Raw genomic sequence first — 19,672 nt, forward strand, 5'->3', positions numbered from 1 at the left:
AGTGCAGCGACCATATTCACCTGGAATAGCATTTAAACTTAACTTTCTTTACTAAGTAAAGTGCTTTCGTGTTTTACCTCGGGGTGTATAGATGGTGATTGTGTACCCATTTATTAAGTTTATTTCTTTTAATTTCTAAAAAGAAAATTGGTACCATCCTAGGGTGGATTAAGTTAACTTTGGAAAATTATCCTATTTCTGAATGTTTTTCTGTATCTTAGTGTGTATTTACCATTTTGCCCTTCTCATTAACTACTTTGTTTTTATTCCTTTTTCTAAGTTTAACTTCCATAATTTATTTCAGTTTCATATGATCATATATGGGGATGAAAATGTTACAGAGACTTCTCACTATCATGACTGAGCTACTGTAAAATTTTTGGGCTTATTTGATTACTACAAAAATCCTTCAAATTAAAACATCATCCTAAGGTAGAGTGCACATAACTATTTTTATTTCAAGTTCTACAGAGGGTTTGACCTTGAAATTTCTACAGTGGGTTACACAGGTGTGACAGAGGCTTCTTTAATTGTTTCATGATTTTTGGTGAAGTAAATCTATTTTCCATATTTTTCCTTCATTTAATCTTGTATAAAAGTTTAAGCATGTTTCACTCAGTTTCTTTCAGTGGCCAATATTTTTTCTAGCAAGCGTGTTGCATTAGTGATCCAACAAAAGTAGTTTCATATTTTTCTCTATCTTATTCCATTTATTATGCAAAAAATTAGATTTCACCTTAGATTTTAAAGTTTATTCTTAAACAGTGTGTTAAACATCTAGACTAGGGTCAAAACCATTTTATTTAGCACAATCTTAACATAACAAAGCTAATAGAGGTGGTTTTATCATTTTATCATTTTTGAGTGATTTATGGTGCATTATTGGCCTAAACATAAAATAAATCCTAGAGAAATAACCATAACAGTGGCATGCAGAAAATAATTTTTTGTGAAACTTCTCAACTCAGAGAGTCTAACAAAGTTTGTTTTTTCTACACATTTTCAAAGTTCAGCCGATTTAAATCCATTTTAATTCAGAAAAGGTTAAAACATTTTACGTTGGGGTCCCTGAGGTTTCAAATTATCATAGAAAGGACCCTGAGAAGATTTCAATCTTCACAGAAAGGCCCTTGCCCTCACCGGCAGCATCTCCGGCCGATTGCCGGCGAGCGGCGGCGCGATAGGGGGCGGAAAGGGTCGAGGCGTGCTGTGTGGCTCACCAGGCAAACTTGCGCTGTGGGGATTGGCGGCGGAGGATGACCGGCAGCAGAAATTCACGGTGGGGACGAAAACTGCGGTGGCGGGCTCCTGCGCCGGCAAAGTGGCTATTGGAGAAAGCTTGGCGGCGGCTCGGGGAGCTTCATGCGGGCGTGGGTGGCGCTCAGGGTAGCTCAGCGGGCGACAGCGAGGCTTGGGAGGGGCTTCTCCGCGGTGAGGTGCTACGACGGAGCTGGGGCAGAGCGGCGCGTGGTGTGGAGCTCCGGCGAGGCGCAATAACGGCTTTTATAGGCCCGGAGGTGGTGCGGGCATGTGAGTGGGTGCTAAGGGCGCATGGAGGGGCGCGGGCACGCATTGGGTGTGAGGGGGGAGGGCTGGTGAACCATTGGCGGGTAGAGGATGACACCGGGGGTTGGCTGGCGAGGCTGCCGGCGCACGTGGGTGGCCTCGCGGCCATTGGCCATGCTAGATAGCGAAGCGCGGGGATGCTCTTGGTTGCGTGCAGTGAGTGGTAGGGGCGGGGATCGTGTGGTCTTGTCTCGACGGTGAGAGACGGAGCGCGAGCGCCGGTGCGGTGGCAAAATGTGGCGGCGAATGGCGGCCATGGTGTGCATGGCGCGTGAGGCAAACACGGTCATTGGCCGACGAAGATGCGCGGCAATAGGAAGGGATGCGCGCGCGCAGCTACTGGGCGAAAGGTCGGGTTGAAACGTCCCGTCGCCGGCCGTCATTGGCGTTCGCGCCTGTGCGAATGCGCGGTGGCAACGTGGCACGTCGCGACGTGGACGCGCGGTGACCGCGTGCTGGCGAGCGGGGTGGAACGCCGTGGCGTGCAGGGATAGGGGATTCAAATGGGTTTTCTGCAAAACTTTCAAATCAAACTCAAAAATTTTCATATCTAGAAGTTGTAGTCCTAACTCCAAACTAAAAATCCTATAAAGACCATAGGTTCAAAACTGTTATAAAATTGATGTTATGCTAAGCCAAAGTTCTCAGGAACACAGGTTTAGGGACTTAGCGCTTTAATCGGTTTTTGTGGGTTTTGCCAAATTTCAAACTGAGTTTTCTCCAAATTTTGTGGGAAGCTCCAAATGTAGAAGTTGTTGTCCATACTTCAGACTCCACCTCTTAGAAAGGGTTCAGGTTCAAAAATATTGTGGATTTTAAGATAAACACATACCAATTATGAAGAAATAGCTGTTTTTCAGGACTTACACATTTTTGGATTGAGTTTGAATTTTAACTGAACTTTGACTCAATTTTTTTGAAAGGGTTCCATTGCAAACTAGCAAAATCTCAAATAAGCAAAGTTGTGTGTTGTGAAAAGTTCTACAACTTTTGTAGTGGAAAATTTTTGAGTTGTTATATAAATTTTGAATTTATGAACTGCCCCCAATTTAATCCTTTTAAGGGCATTTTGGTCAATTTAAGTACTTGCTCTAGATTTCAATTTGGTCATTTGGGGTTTTTGGCATGTTTATGACAAATCAAACCTAGTGTGAGTGTTTTTCATACTTAGAGTTTGCTTTGACTCGATTTGATCACAATTAGCCCCTAATGTGATATTTCTTTAAGTGTTTAAGTGTGATTGTGCTCAAACAAGAATAAGTTTGAAACTTAGATGCTAATTACCCTTGAAAGCACTCTAATTATAATTTTTAAAGACTAACCCAAACTAGGGATGTTACACTCTTCATGCCTTTGTGTAAAAAATACGGCAAGGCAATAAATCAATAACCCCTCAAGGCTAACAAATGTTGAATAGGCACCCTCGAACTTGCGCATGAACAAAAACGCGAGAGATGCCAAACACGACCTTTAACAACTACATTTTAATAGATAAGGTTGGAAAGATACCCTATACAACAAATGTTTACAACCAACAAATATAACAACCACCAAATATTTCACTTATTGACCCTAAGCTCTACAACAAACTAAATCCGGCCTCTAGTCTACACCTCGTGTTGCCTAGAACCGCCAGCTTCATCTTTTCCCCTCGCTTACTCTCCCTTGGCCTGATAAAAAAAACAGTAAGAAAACAACTAAAAAAGGTACGGAACATAAAACAAGAAATAAGAATGCAAACCTTCGCAAGTTGATCGCGAGCAACCCGCCTCGCATGATCACATCCGGAAGCTGTCCAGAATTGTTTCAAGAAATTCTTCTTCACAATTTTAACACTTTTTGATAGCTGAGTGCCCCAAATTTTAGAAAATCTGGAAAGCCTTCACCCTCCAACAGCTTCAGCGTACCCTCGCAACAGAAACAGGTTGCATGGTCACTAGCTCCAGCAATGACTAAGGACAAGGATTCAAACTCTTGATCCATCCAATCAAACATCTCCTTGGCTTTGTTCAGTAGGGAAAGGAAGGGGCTCTGCACCAAACTCTGCCTAAGCAAGCTTATATCTGTCGTAAATCTCTGCAAATCTAGTTTTCAGCACCTGCTCCGCTCCATCAATAAAACCTTTTTGCTCCTCGAGGCTCTTGCCAAGTGTATGAATCATTGTATGCTTCTGAGCGCAGGCTTTTCTCAAAGATGAAATAGTTGTTAAATCTTTCTCGATAGTACTCCACAATTTTTCTAAAACTCCAAGATTGTCTTGCAAATTCTTCTCCAAATTTTCTACCCTTCGAACAATGTCACTGCACGTCTTCACAAGCAATTCTTTTTTCTTCTTCAAATCTATGTTTTCCTCAGAAAGTGAGGTCTTGAGATCATTTAAAGCCGTGTTCTCCTTTAACCTCACAATCTCAGACTCGAGTTCAACAATCTTGGTGCTGCAGCTAAGTGCGGCCTTCTCCTTCTCCTAAAGCCTGTCAATAGCAACCTTGCCAGCAATCACAACCTAAAAAGAGAAACGATGAAAAACAAGTAAAAAATTGAGAAAAAAACCACATTGCTAAACCACCAAAACCTCAGTAGTCGCAAAAGCAATACCTTATACCCGAGGGTAGCTGTTATTATTACCAGATGATCAGGGTTGTAGCACTGCAAAGACTTCTCGTACTCGTTCAAAACAATGAACATCATATAAGCAAACAAATAAACAAGAATCAAACAAAACAAGAGACATCATCAAAATACTAACCCTCAGGAAAAGACTTAACCCTCGCAGGAACCTCAGGACTTTTCTCATTTTCCTTTGCAAAATCCCCCTTCTCAGGAACCTTGAAAGAAATATCAGTTTTAGCCACCCCTAAAGCTACCCTCGCCGTCTCACCTACAATCCAAAGTGAGTCCCTCGATCTCCATAGAAGCGGCGGATTGAAAGGATCATCATCCTCACCTGACCCGGGCGTATGAACAGACAATAATCTTTCCTTAATATCCGTGCCAAAAGCCTTGTTGTAGTCGAGCACACATTGAGGTGGAGCGAAGCCCTCGGTTACATGATCCACTCTTAGAAGCTTCGAGGGCTCGCTGTATGGGTCTCCAGCTGCACCAACAGTATTTTGCAGTTCCATAAAAAAATTAATAGAGGCACCGTTGGAATCTACAAAGCTTAATTTAGGAGAAAATTTGATGATATTTTTACCTAGCTTAGCAGGCACCGGGTCAGGTTTAACACTCTTAGCAGTAACAACAGCCTCGGGGTGCAGCTCTTCTCGAGGAGACTTTCTCTCGGCCTTGAACTGCAGAGATGAAGCCAAAGACAATTCTTACTCCAGTCTTCTTGCTAGCTTTTTTCAATTTTAGCCTAGCTAAAGCCACGTAAGCTTCGAGCTTTGACATCATGGCATCCGGCCTAACCTGAGGCTCGCGCATTGTCAGCGCAGGGCTCTGGACAACCTCGAGCTTTTTGTCGGAAAAGCTCAATTGCTGATCGGCAGAAGAGCCCTGACCAAGCAAGCTTTTCTTTTTAAGAGCCTCGAGGCCAGAGGCCTTGGATTTCTTGCTAATCTTGACCACTGGCAAAGAAGCCAAGTCCTCAACTTTCTTCTTCTTCTTCCCCTTCCCCTATTCCCACCAATTTTAACAGAACCAGTCGCACCTACCTTGCGCATCCTCTTAGAGGGGTTGTGAGGTTTGGTGCAAGGTTCAACCTCTATGCCCATCTTGGACAGCACACAGTTCACTTGGAGACCGTGAGTATCAAACGTGAGCAAATAAAAACTCACTCTTGTGGCAAGGCCCCAAGATATCCACAGCTCACCTCTCAACCTCGTCAACAAAAAAAACAAGCATTAACTCCCCCCGTTAACCTCAATCCAAAAAGAGGAAATGGAACCGGTCTAGGGTACGATGGCACTGTCTTCATCACAACTTCCTTTGGCATATTTCCGCGAGAAAGGGGCCAGATGTCCGCAGCCAAGAATTCTTCAACTAAGTCTCGCCTGGCAACAGACGAATAAGCAAGAACAAAGGCATCCTCGCAAACCCGGAAAGCCTTTGTTTTCAAGAAAGTTGGAGCAGTTGTAATGTTGAAAGGATACATTAAGCTGAAGAAAGGGTAGAATGGCTGACCATAACTAGAAGCCTCGGACATATCTATCTTGATGTAAAACCAATAGCTAAGCCACTCGTCGTCCCATCTGTTCTTTCTCCGAGTCATGAATGTGCAACAGCCAAACTGCTTGCCACCTCCGCCGATCACATTCGAGCCAAGTACGTCGGACAACTTCGCCAAGGTTCCCTGCACCAGCCAGATGTGCCAGAGCGTGATCAAGCAGCAATGTGGCCCTGACCCCGCAGCGAACTGCACATACCTTATGCAATGCGATGACTACACCAACACGACCGGCTACCTCGGCAAGGACACGTTCACGTTTGGTCAGACTCAGGTCCCCGACGTGGTGTTCGGTTGTAGCGAGGCGAGCTACGGTGATTTCTTTGGCGCCTTCGGCATCCTGGGCTTCAGTAGGGGAAACCTATCCCAGGTGTCCTAGCTCCATCTCTCCTGGTTCTCCTACCTTTTGGTTTCGGATGGATCCGAGAGTGACAACCTCTTGCAGTTCGGCAATGACGCCGTTCCGCAGACGGAGAACAACCACTCAACTCCCCTTCTCATCAACGAGGCATACCCTAACCTTTACTTTATCAAGCTCACCGGCATAATGATCAACGGCCGGTAGCTCAACGCCATCCCAGCTGGAACCTTCGACATCACAATTCAAAGAAAAGTTTTAAATTTTTGGAAATTTCTCTCAAGTTAATATTTTTTTGAATATTACAGCCTAGGGCATATTGCACTTCTACGTATGTGTGGTCCTGGAGTCCTTGAGCTCAAGCATATACTGCACTACTGCATTAATTAGTCGCTGCTAACTTCACGTCTTGTTCTTCAAGCGCTTCACTCGTGATGTGCTCCACGACATCTTTAAGCAGATGCGCTCCATCGAGTTCACTGTCTATACCAACTCTACGACTCTAGCTCCATAGATGGAGGCTAACCTGAACCAATGGGTTGGCGTTGTCCAGCTTGATAGCATGTACCCTACCGTCGTATCTTCCTCTGCCTTGAGCAACTCTTTCTCAAGCATGCCTAGGCAAGCATGCTTGATAGAGAGGGATGTCATATCTTCGTTTGAGTTGTTCCGTCTTTCAACCGCCCAAGGCAAGCATCATAGCCACTTCAAACACCACATGTATGAGTAATGTTTCGGAATCATGTTTATCCTAGCCATTTATTTTGAGAAGTTGTGCATCAAAACACACCTTAGTTCTAGTTTGGCCCGGTGTTCTTGATTCCACTCTTAAACAGGACGAGCAAAGATCTAAATGTCGGGGTGTGACGGCCATTATACACCATTCGGACTGCCAACCATTGCAAATGATGATGGAATTTAATGTAGTTAGGATATAAATATTTATTTAAACTAACGAGTTCCACAAGTTTTGGTGGTTTGGGATGTTTTGCAGGATTATGCTCGAAAAATGCAAGAAATAATATTAGATGGAGCATATGCAAGGACGTGCACCATAGACATAAGATGGTACCATTTGTAACATTGTCAAATTCTCAATTGGACATCACCATGTTAAAGTGCTCGTCAAGATGATCAAAATGGATACTTTGATCACCCAATTTGGAGTCCGAGTGATTTATGTTTCTGCTGCTGGGTTCTCTGTTGACTATCATTTTTCGCCGTTAGGCTCCAGAACCAGGGTGTTAGGCTTCATTGCGGTTCTTTTTAAACCGGCAGTGATAGCCCTGTACGCAGTAATGGTTTTCAGTGAGGGTTGCCTATTCAAAGAATTAGTCGAGAGCAGACCTCGCTTTGCCAACCTTAGGCCAGTTTTATGAGGGTTTCATAAGAGTTTTATGAGTATTATATTCTATACCACATCTACAATTTTGATGACTTGCCAGGTCATTACGTGGAGAGAGGAGAGGGAGTGTTATCAGATCAGAAAAGAGTTTCATCCCCATGATACTCATAAAGGCTCGGTTACCAAGTTCTAAGTCTTGATTGTAATAAAATTATGCACTGAGACTAGCCTTATGAATGCCATCAGGTAGATACTATCACTGGTGGAAAACTCACCTTTAGTCCCGGTTGGTAAACCTCATAGCTCTCGAAAAATCAACTAGGACTAAATATTCAGAATTAAAGGTCCCCCTAAAGATCCCCTTTAATCCCAATTGGTACTACCAACCGGGACTAAAAAGTTTAAAAAAAATAAAAAAGGTGCCGCCCGCCCGCCCGCGCCCGTGCCGGCCCAACGCCACCCGCCCACGCGCTCGCCTAGAAGAATGGGAGAAGAGGATAGAGGATGAGGAAGAAGATAAGGGAGAAAGGGAGAGGAGGAGAAGATAAGGTGGAGAGAGAGAGGGGGCCGCATGGAAAGGGACCTTTTAGTCCTGGTAGAAAACACCAACTGGACTACCCCCCGTTTAGTCCCAGTTGGTGTTTCCAACCGGGACAAAACGCCCCACTAAATTTTTATGCCCCCACTAACCGGTACAACCGAGACTAAATGGGGTATTTAGTCCCGATTGATATTACTAACAGGGACTAAAGCTCCCGCGTCGGTGGCCATCGGTAATGGCCTTTTGACTCAGGACTAAAGGCCCTTTAGTCTCGGGTCCAAAGACAACCGGGACTAAAAACGTTGAATGAAAGGTCTCTTCTGTACTCGTGTATCAAGTCTGTGCGGAAATCCAAGACAGATACCTCATGCAAGGCTACAAGTAAGACCTCATTTGGATACCAGGAACTTTAGCCCTGTCACATCGGATGTTCGGATGCTAATTTGGAGGACTAAACATGAGTTAATTATAAAACTAATAGGAGAACCCCTAGGCTAAATCGCGAGACGAATCTATTAAGCCTAATTAGTCCATGATTTGACTCATGGACTAATTAGGCTTAATAGATTCGTCTCGCGATTTAGCCTAGGGGTTGTGCAATTAGTTTTATAATTATTCTATGTTTAGTACTCCTAATTAGTGTCCAAACATCCAATGTAACAGAGGTTAAAGTTTAGTCCCTATCTCCCAAACAACCCCTAAACGTAAACGGGCACAGAGAAGATACTCCCGTGTCATAGGTGTGAAAATGCGACTCAAATTTTCTCGGCCTTGTTTTCCTGTATCCTGTACACTAGCTGTAACCAACTCAGATCCAGCCATCGAAGTATCTTTCGAGAACTTTGTACTCTTGCCGCCCTCTTGCTTCGTGTATGTCTCTTGACTGACTCCAGTGAAGCATCGCCATCTGTAAGTTGCTTGTATGGAGACGTTCTTTTAATCTTCTCACACGGTAGCAGTGTCTACTCCTATGCTTGCTACCACAAAAATGACAAATAATATCATCATCTTCTTATGCCCGGCCTGTTGTGATGGGCGTTAGGTAGCAAACAAATACTGAGATGTCCAGAGTAAACGGCCGGTCTACGGACTATGGAATTTCGCATAGGTTTCTGGAACACAAATGTAAAGTGGAAAGCGTGTACCTGATGCTTCCAAGAAGAGCACGAATAGGTTATAAAAGCGTAGCATAATGCTGCAATGTATGCACCACACGCTACCGAAACTCCTTTAGTACTGGTTGTGCAACCGGTACTGATAATTCAGTACTAAGGGGCTTTTAGTACTGGTTGAAATAACCACCCTTTAGCACCGGTTGGAGAGACCAACCGGTACTAAAGGGCCTGCCATGCCGCGCGGAGGGGCGGCCTAACCGGTACTATTTTTTTTCTTTTCTTTTCTCATTTTCTTTTCTATTTCTTTAGTCTATATTCGTATCTCGTATTTATTTCCTTTACATGTACTAGTTCTAATATGCTAATATATATAATGTTCTATTTATCTTTAATATTACATTTGAGATACTATTATATATAGACATATTGTGCATACACATATATGAATAATATTACATTGCCTCAACTTTCCAAGTTCAATATTTCGTATCTACTATTCTGAACCCAAGTCATGACGGTGATGTAGATTTGATTCATCATTATGAAACTCCCCCACTGGATTTATGAGCTCATCCAAAAGAAATCCACAGAGTTGTTCTTGAACTTCCCTGATGCAGTTCGTGTCGAGAACTATTTCCTTCATGTACATCATTTGTGTATATACAAATAAATTGAACTATAAGCAAATAAATTGAAATACTTAATCTAATTGAAATATAAGCAAATAAATTGAAATACTTAATCTATTTTTTCTAAGTATATACACATGAATTGATTTTTGAAGTATATACACATGAATTGATTTTCTAAGTAGAACTAATTTATTGTTAAGAATTTTGTATATGTACGGTTAAGTCGTGGTCGGTCATACGCGGCGGACCTACAAAGCTGTGGATGAACTCACATACGAAGTATCCGCATAAATTAGTACCCGGCTCATGTCTCCAACACTATATATATTGAAAAAAGCTCATGTCTCCAACACTATATATATGAAAAAAAGTTATGAAATATTTTTTGTGTTAAAGGAAGTGTCACGAGATGTGAAAATTCAACACATACCGGAAAATCAGTCTTCGAATAAAGTTCCTCCCATTCACCCACGTGATTTCGACAGAATCGAGCCCATGCTTTGTTCATGGCGTCTATGATGTCATTGTATTCTTGTTTTCGTTTCCTCAAAGATTCGAATACATATAGTAAGCTCATATCAGGTACGACAACAATGAGTATCCAATGGAAACTGTGCAGCCAAATTAAAGCTAGTCAGTCTTATGTTTAACTGCTAGTTCGAAAAAGAAAGAGATGGGAGACATGCTTACTTGAAGTTGTACGGTAGTATTATGTACTTCTTGTAATGTTGCATGTCGAGTAACTTATATATATTATTCAAGCTCCGATTTTGTTTATCTCCTAGAGTTGACTCGTTTACAACATCGGGGTCCATGAAGCCTACTTGATAGTATCCTTTCCTCCCACAAGTTTGAATCACCATCCTGCATGATACAAAATTGAATAGGAGTTAAGTCATCGCACAATGACTAGAGTGGGGATTTTGAAGTTATAGGATATTAAAGACTTACAAAACCCAACAACTGATGAGTGACTTGTTAAGTGTGTTTTAATTGAACAAGAAATACAATTCCTCCAGCAGCACATTTATGATGTCTTCCCTATGGAAAAAAATGTTGATCACCAATCTGAACTTCGAGCATGGCAAAACCCTAAGCTGAAGCCTGCATGTACCATTGGTGCAACTTGTATATCTTCATTGGGAGACGATCCACCAACTGCTGCCACACAAGCGGTTTCTCATACTCATATTTCCATTTAGCAGCCCTAGGGTGCTTTGCAATATGATCCTCCCCTCGAAGTTGAGTTGCGGTCAGATTTGTATCTTTAGCGAATTGCAGCATGTTCCTATCAAACTCAAAAAGCACCTGGAGCGGGGCAACTGATTGGTTGGATTGGGCTTCCGAGTTGAGGAATAGTTGACCCACTTTTCTTCCTCTTCTTAGAAGCCTTTGTTATCTATCTGTCATAGTCAGATAGAGGTGGTTTCTCTAGCTATTTCCTTTGCTCTGCCTCCATGCTTCTGATGAAAGCCCAAAGTTTACCCTTATCAAGTGGTGGCTCCTTCTTCTATTTCCTTCGCTCCACACAACTTGCGTAGAAAGCTTTTTTTCAGCATCCACTGCTACTCAGAGTTCCTCATCTATCATATCATATGGCTTCTTGGGCGCTAGGTTCTTCTCCTTCTACTTTTTTTGCTTCTTCGTAGCCGCAGTAGGTAGAACTGAAGGCGTCTTTCACCGTGTAGCCATGCTCATAGGAGGTGGAGGTGAACTCATGCTTGGATCCCTGTCTGGTAGTGGACTCATGCTAGGATCCCTGTTTGGTAGTGGAGAGGATGCCCTAGCAGATGGCGTAGGTGATATGGCCCTTGAGCATTGATGAGATGATCCCAAGGTTAGAGGATTCAGGTGTGTAATCCTTATGTAGCACTTGGGTCACAGAATCCAACCATGGATGGCTTCTTCTTGATTCTTTCTCCTATCATCTCTAGGGATCTCCAGTTCCTGGTCATCCCAACTGTCGACCACTCAGTCCACCATAACTTTGGTGTAACCGCGAGCTAGAATCTCCACGTCCTGAAGTGTTTGGCCTTGCGTCGGTTGCTCAACCACACCATAAGCCACCACAATGAGCTTGTTTTTCATGGGAGTAACAAGCTCACTCTCCCAGTGATGTCGTCCATGGGGTGGCATTGGTTGTCCTCAAGTATGTCAGAAGATCCTCAAGCTGGGGCTTCCGTGGAAGCGACATTTCTTTGACGTTGAGTGGGGCTTACGTCGACATGCGGTCCTGATGCTGCATCAGCTGCTTGTTCACTGGCTTGTGGTCCTCCATATATGGAGCGACCAGGGATGATTATTGTAGGACCGTTAAATGTGCTTTACGAAATGTACTCTCATCGATGTCCATCCAAGCTTTCCTCCCTAGTGTGCCCTTTCCCTTCAATCTCCCCTCATGGTGCGATACAGGGACTCTGATCGATCTCAGGTCATCAATAAAGTCAACACAAAACTCAATGACCTCCTCTATTCCATATCCCTTTGCAATGCTTCCTTCTGGATGGGCACAGTTACAAACATACTTCTTCAGAATTGCCATAAACCTCTTGAAAGGGACATATTGTGTAGAAATAGAGGACCGAGAACAAAAATCTCTTCAACAAGGTGGACTAGAAGGTGGATCATGATATTAAAAAAGGAAGGTGGAAAGACCATCTCAAAGCTGACCAGGCATTGCACCATGTCATTCTGTAGCTTTAGTAGATTGTTTGGGTGGATTAACTTCTAAGAAATCATGTTGAGGAATGCACATAGCATCACGATTGTCATTCTCACATTCTCTGGTAGAATACCCCTCACCGCAACAAGCAACAATTGTGTCATCAGGAGATGGCAGTCATGTGCCTTTAGATTTGTGAATTTCTTTTGTTTAAAATTTTTTATTGCCTATATATTCGAGGAGTAGCCTGATGGGACCTTGATACTATTCAAGCACTCAAACATGCTTTCCTTCTCTTCCTTGCTGAGAGTGTAACTGACAGGATGCCAGTAATGTCCATCATCTCTCTTTTCTGAATGTAGGCTATCTCGTTGTTTCATACATTTCAGGTCCTGATGTGCTTCAATTGTATCCTTTGCCTTTCCATATATACCTAGAAAGCCAAGCACGTTCACGCAAAGATTTTTCATCAGGTGCATCACATCAATTGCATTACGGATCTGAAGGACTTCCCAATAAGGTAGCTCCCAAAATATAGACTTATTCTTCCACAGGGGTGCATGTCTATCCTCGTTGTTTGGAATAGGTTGGCTACCAGAGCCCTTGCCAAAGACAATCCTCACATCCTTTATCATAGAAAATACACATTTACCATTATGGTGAACGGGCTTAGTATGTTTTTCTTCCTCCCCTTCAAAATGCTTTCCTTCCTTTCTTAACAGGTGTTTAGCAGGAAGAAATTGATGATGGCTTGTATACACGACCTTCCTACAATGTTTCAAATACATGCTGCATGTATCATCTAAATAGTGCATGCAGGCTCGGAATCCCTTGTTTGACTGTCCGGATAGATTACCAAGCGCCGGCCAATCATTGATGGTTATGAACAACAATACTCATAGCTTAAATGTCTCCTTTTTGTCCTCATCCCACACACGTACCTTCTTCCTTCCATAACAGTAGAAGTTCTCAACCAACGGTTTTAGGTAAACATCAATGTCGTTGCCTGGTTGTTTTGGGCCTTGGATAATTATTGGCTTCATAATGAACTTCTGCTTCATGCACATCCAGGGCGGAAGGTTAAACATACATAAGGTCACAGGCCAAGTGCTATGACCACTGCTGAACTTTCTGAAAGAATTGAATCCATCTCTACTTAAACCAAACCGTATGTTCCTTGCATCCTTTTCAAACTTGGGAAATTCTCTACCAACTGTTCTCCACTAGGACCCATCAGCGGGGTGTCTGATCATTTCATCTTGCTTACATTCTTCTTTGTGCCAACGCATCAACATTTGCATGTGCCTTGTTTCTGAATAAACGCTTCAACTGTAGTACTACAGGGAAATACCACATTACCTTCATAGAAACTTTCTTCTTGATGGCCTGCCATTCAACATCACCGGGGTCATCTTGCCTGATCTTATAACATAGGGCTTCGCACACAAGACAAGCCTCCAATTTCTCGTATTCCTCACCGCGATAGAGGATACAATCATTAGGATATGCATGTATCTTTTGTACCTCCAAACCCAGAGGTCAAACAACCTTTTTTTCTTTGTACGTTGAGGACGGCAATTCGTTCCCCTCAGGAAGCATGTTCTTTATGATTTTCATTAACTCGTCAAAATCCTTGTCAGAAACTCCATTTTTTGCCTTCCATTGCAGCATTTCTAGTGTGGTACCTAACTTTTTGTGCCCCTATTTGCAATCTAAGTACAACAATTTCTTATAATCATCTAACATATGGTCGAACTTTTTTGACTCCTTCACATTCTCGCAGTCTTCCTTTGCATCTCGCAACATCTGAAATAGATCATCGATAGGACCTTCTGCCTCGCCCATCTCTTCTTCAGCTTCACCCATTGGAGCATCTGCAAAGGCACCTTCTTGAATCCAATCAGGAATGTTGTCTTCTTCTTCTTATTCATCATCATCCATCATAACTCCTCCTTCCCCGTGCTTGGTCCAAACAAAATAGCTAGGCATGAATCCAGAACTGTATATGTGGGCGTGAATAGTCTTTCTGGATAAGTAATCCTTCTCTTTTTTGCAATTTTTGCATTGCCAACAAATGAAACTGGACGGCAGTTTGTTGAATTTTGCCTGATCGAGAAAACCACGCAAACCATTAATGTACTCCATGGAATGTTTGTCTACGTTGACATCCATTGCCAATTCATCTACAAAATATTATCGAACCAAAGATATTCTGATCATCCATAAAATTATAAATGAAACATAAAAAACATGAAACAATTAGCACTAAACTGAAATGTTGCTGAAAGTTTAGATCGAAATATAAAAGTTTAAATTTCAGACCCAAACAACATTATACACCTACGCCCAAATCCAAATTCCAAACCCCTCTCCCTCCCGCCGCTCCGCACCCCAACCCAGATCCCCGTTTCTCAATCCCTCCGCTCCTAGCTCCAATTCCAATTCCCCACATGCCCTCGATCCTGATTGATGCAGCCGCGATGGTGCGCGAGCTGCGCGTCGACTCCTTCTACCACTACCAGGGGCTCAAGATCATGTTAGTTCTTTTTTTTTATTTCTACAATATAGGAATTAGCTACCTGCTAAGAAGAAGTTAGTGTTCAAGTTCAATTATGAATCAGGAAGAAGAAATGATACATGAGAGAAAGATGAAACGATACATTCGAACTGGGCTACTGCAGGCCTTAGAGAGCTGGGGGATAGAGCTTTGTGGGGGAAGTGTTGGAGGGTTAAGATCTTGGAGATGCAAAAGCTTGTGGCTTGGAGCGGGTACTAGGGTGGTGTGTATTTGTAGGTCGGATCGGAGAGGAGTACTGGACTAGTACATAATTGCTAAATTAACATGATGTAATTTTCACTTATTTTTATACATTTCTATGAATTAACATGATTTTATATAAATTCTAGCTACTTCAAGAATTTTTTTCTACATTAACATGATTTTCTACAATTTCCTATACAAAATGGTGTATATATTTAAAAAACAAATATGAGCTCTAAATAACACATTCATATAAATGAAAATTTTCTCCATTGTACCTTATTCTAAAAATCACAAATTACTCTAGCTCTAAAGCATAAAACTTACTATACTAACCATGTATCAAGGGAGGAGGAAGTTTCTAACCTTTAGAATACTTGAATGAGTGAAATCCCCAAAAATGGTCAAAAATCCGGCAGCACCTCCCCCTATTTCGCCACGGATAGGGTGAAGCTCGAGCTAGAGGAAATGCCTTAGGCAGGAGAAAGAAGGAGGGGATTTATAGGAGGAAGCCCCCAACAGGTACTGAAGGGTCCACATTAGTACTGGTTGGTGCTCCCAACCGGTACTAAAGAGCCTCACGGGCACTCCCTCAAGGACTATCTGTTCGGCTTGGCACTAATGCTAACATTAGTACCGGTACTGAGGCCGTGGGCGAAAGGTCCATTCCCACTTGCAGTGGTAGCTATAGTTATTTTTGTTGGGAATCGCCAAAACACTAAACACCCTCAAGCGCCGTTCCTAGGTAAAAACTCTTTAACCTCGCAAGTTCTAGACCAAGGAACAAAACTTAGTTAACCTCGCCAGTTCCTATAGGAACTATTCTGGTAGTAAAACTCATACCCTCGCATCTTTTTTGTTTTTGGAGGGACTCGATGCTGGCAACTGATAACTGATGACTGAACTCCAACTGAGCTAACCCTCGAGTGTTTGGAGTCAGTCCCAAACACCGAGCTTTTACCTTTTTACTCTTTACTCAGGAACGGAACATAGAGGGAGACTTTGCAAAGTTATAACTTCTCGGTGCAGCCTAATGAACCAGGTGCCACGAGGTTGAACAACTATCTCGGAACGAGGGTGGAGACACGAGGCTGGAGGGTCGATCTGGGACGAAGGTGAAGTATCATGGTTGGAAGGATGGAGGGGTGAGAAACATGACCACGTGGAGGAATTCAATTTGTACACATTACCCCCAATGACCTTTATGTACGGTATATCCTAGGAATGTTGTGGTTCAGGAAGGACATTTTCGAAATGTAAAGTGGCTCATGGGTCACTATAGAAGGGGAGCCCTACCTTGTTGTTAAGGGAGACCCATCATTTTTCTATTTTTCAAGCATTATTCTCTTTTATTCACAAATATATTCGGTATCAAATTCCTTTGAGACCAATAGGGCACCCACCATGTTCTCAGCCATAAAACAACCCAAGATGCCACAACCAAAGAAGAAGAAGATCACATCGCATGAAACCACCGAGGGTGAAAGATAGAAAGAGAGAGGGCTTGTCCCTATCGATCAAAACGACACAGACACCTTAGAGGGGTTAAAGACAGTTGAGGCCAACTTATGAACAAGAAGTGAGAAAAAGGAGCCGAGGCAGAGACAACAAACCAAACATGACCAGCAGCAGCCATACCCAGCTCAACACGTGCTACCAGATGAGGGTGCTCAATCCTCATAATAGCAAAGTCATAATAGACAACCCCAACAACAACAAACAAACAAACTATGATGCTCAATCCTCATAATAGCAAAGTCATAATAGAAAACCCCAACAACAACAAACAAACAAACAAACTATGGCACCGGGCAAACAAACGGTCATTCTGGAAGAGGGAGAGGACGAGGCAGAGGACCTCCAAGGCAACACAATCAAAACAATCAACCTCGAATGTTTTATTGCACATTTCATGGCAAGCAACTAGATCATGCGGCTGAGTTTTTCCCAGAAACAAAAAAGACCTTCGAAAGAATAGCTGAAGTAAAAAGAGTACCCGCAACACCAAAAACCATCCACCATACCTCTTTTTTGCTACAATAGCCATATTTCCAAGCTTATCCACAAACAAACCCAAATACTAACCTCGCAAACTCCTTTGCTAATCCTTCCTTCAACTTCCAACCCACCATGATGTGGAAACCTTCACCATAGTATCAACCTCAAAGTCAGCAAGCCTCGCAAACTGCAAGCTTCGCACCTTACCAGCCTCTACATGAGATACTACTACCTCCACCAAATCTACCCAATCAAATACCTAAGGCCAAGCCCAACAATGCCGAAAACAACAACCCAAAGCCCTACCCACCTACAGTATGATAATGACAATATCGGGAGGATCCTCACAAAAACTCAAAAATCCAAAAACCAATTCAAACGCCTTGCCCACCTACGGCATAATCATGTCAATAGGAGGTGGATCCTCTCGAGAGTTTGAGAACAAAAGACAAAGGCAAAATTACTTTAGACAAGTCCATTTGATCATCCCTAACAGGCCACCAGCCAAGTAAGAATGGGCACACATGCGCATCTCCTTCACGGAAGAAGACTTTAAACTCAAAACAGCCTCGCATAATGATGCGATGGTGATTGAGGCTATCGTTGCAGGATGGAAAATCAGAAAAGTGCTAGTTGATAACAGAAGCTCAGCGGATATCATTTTCGCAAGCACATTTAGAGAAATGAAAATTGATCCTCAATGCAACAGCCAATAGAACTAGCACTGCTTGGCTTCGGTGGAAAGCGAGTACAAGCTCTTGTGACATCCCTAGTGATTAAGAGACTAAATCAAAGAATCATCAAAGTGATTAAGAAACAAAAGAGCCACCCAATCTAGACAAAATAGCTATTTTGATAAGAGGAGGAAACCCTTGCAATTCGAAGTTGGTGACCATGTGTACCTTTGGGTTTCACCAACCAAAGGTGTGCAAAGGTTTGGAGTAAAGGGAAAACTAGCTCCTCGATATATTGATCCATATGAAATCACTGAAATTTGTGGACCCGTGGCCTATCAAGTGAAACTTCCACCTGAACTCTCAGCTATCCATGATGTCTTCCATGTCTCTCAACTTAAGAAATGTGTTCGAGTTCCAACCGATATTATCAAACAAGAGGAAATATGGGTAGAACCGTATCTTTCTTATGTTGAGTTTCCCATCAAGATTCTTGATCGCAAGGAAAGAAGGACTAGGCGACAAGTGGTAAAAATATTTAAGATACAATGGAGCCATCTCACCGAAGATGAGGCAACATGGGAAACCGAAGAATTTCTCAACAAAAATTTTCGCGGTTTCCTATTCGGACAGAAAGGTACACGCACAACCACACTAGTTTTAATGACCCAAATCTGTGGATGAGATTCTTGTTAAGGGGGGTCCCTTGTGATTAAGAGACTAAACCAAAAAATCATCAAAGTGATTAAGAAACAAATCAAAACTAACTCCAAATTTGCTAAGTGTTAAACTCAAAGACAAATCAAATTGCTAAGTGTTGAGCCCCTTTAATGGTGCTCACTTGGGCAGAAAATAAAAACAAATTTTGTATAAGAACTCAAATTTTGGCCAATATAAAAGTGGTAGATCTCTTCAAATTGAGCAACTTTCATAATTAGCACTTTTTCTGATTTTGAGTGAAAGGTGTTCAAAAACTAGGTTGAAGTTCGATCAAATTTCAAATCAAATTGAAAATCAGTTTTACCGACGTTCCACCAAAGTTCTCACAATTTTATCTCCAAATCCATCAAGCTTTTCACCTAGTGGCCTATATAAAAGTTGCAGTCTATAATTGGTCTGAAACTTTTGTATTTGGAGTTTTCCTTGTGCAATTCAAATTTTGAGACAAAATGCGCACAGTAGATCAGCCCCTCGCGCGCCACAAATACTCAGGGGCATAGTTGTTAGAATTTGAAAAGTCTGAGGGGGGTTCTGTAAAAAGGAAAAGTTAAGTTTGAATTAAATGCATTTAAATGGCTGCAAACTTGGAAAATACGTAGAAAACTGTAGAAAAATGATAAAAATGTGAAACTTGTTTTTGTTGAGTTTCTGATGATATCTAGTTTGTTTCAAAAATGCTTATGTGCATGTTACTATTGCATATCTAATGCTATAATTTATTTTATTCTAGAATTGTTAAATACCTTATAAATCATGTGATGATCTAAAAATTGTGAAACCAATTTTGTTAGCTTCCATGTAACTTCTATGTTCCAGGTTTGCAAATTGTGTTAGTGGAATCCATGCTGTTCATACTGTTTCAAATCCAAATGCGTAATTGCTCTCTTAATACTGTTATTTACATGATAATTAGTGAAAAATAGATAAAAATGCAAAATATTAGATTCTTGATGCTCATAATTTGTGTATCATTTATGTAGAGGGAAAGCTCCTTTAAAAATTTCATGTTCATATATTAACAGATGCTTCCTAAAATATTTATTCATGATTGAAAGCTAGTTTAATTATTAATAATAATAACTACTAGAAATTGTGGGCTAGCAAATGGTTATTTATGCTCTTCAACAGTAGCATG

General features: G+C 42.0%; 1 long non-coding RNA gene across 1 annotated transcript; it reads left to right on the forward strand.

Moving 5' to 3' along the window:
• The first annotated feature begins 9,159 nt into the window (after nucleotides 1-9,159).
• Nucleotides 9,160-16,536, forward strand: LOC117851974 (uncharacterized). Its single transcript, XR_004639689.2, has 2 exons — nucleotides 9,160-9,350; nucleotides 16,126-16,536. It is a non-coding gene; the product is annotated as an uncharacterized lncRNA (long non-coding RNA).
• The last annotated feature ends 3,136 nt before the right edge of the window (nucleotides 16,537-19,672 follow it).

This window comes from Setaria viridis, chromosome 4 (genome assembly GCF_005286985.2).
Source record: "Setaria viridis chromosome 4, Setaria_viridis_v4.0, whole genome shotgun sequence".
NCBI classification, from domain to species: domain Eukaryota; kingdom Viridiplantae; phylum Streptophyta; class Magnoliopsida; order Poales; family Poaceae; genus Setaria; species Setaria viridis.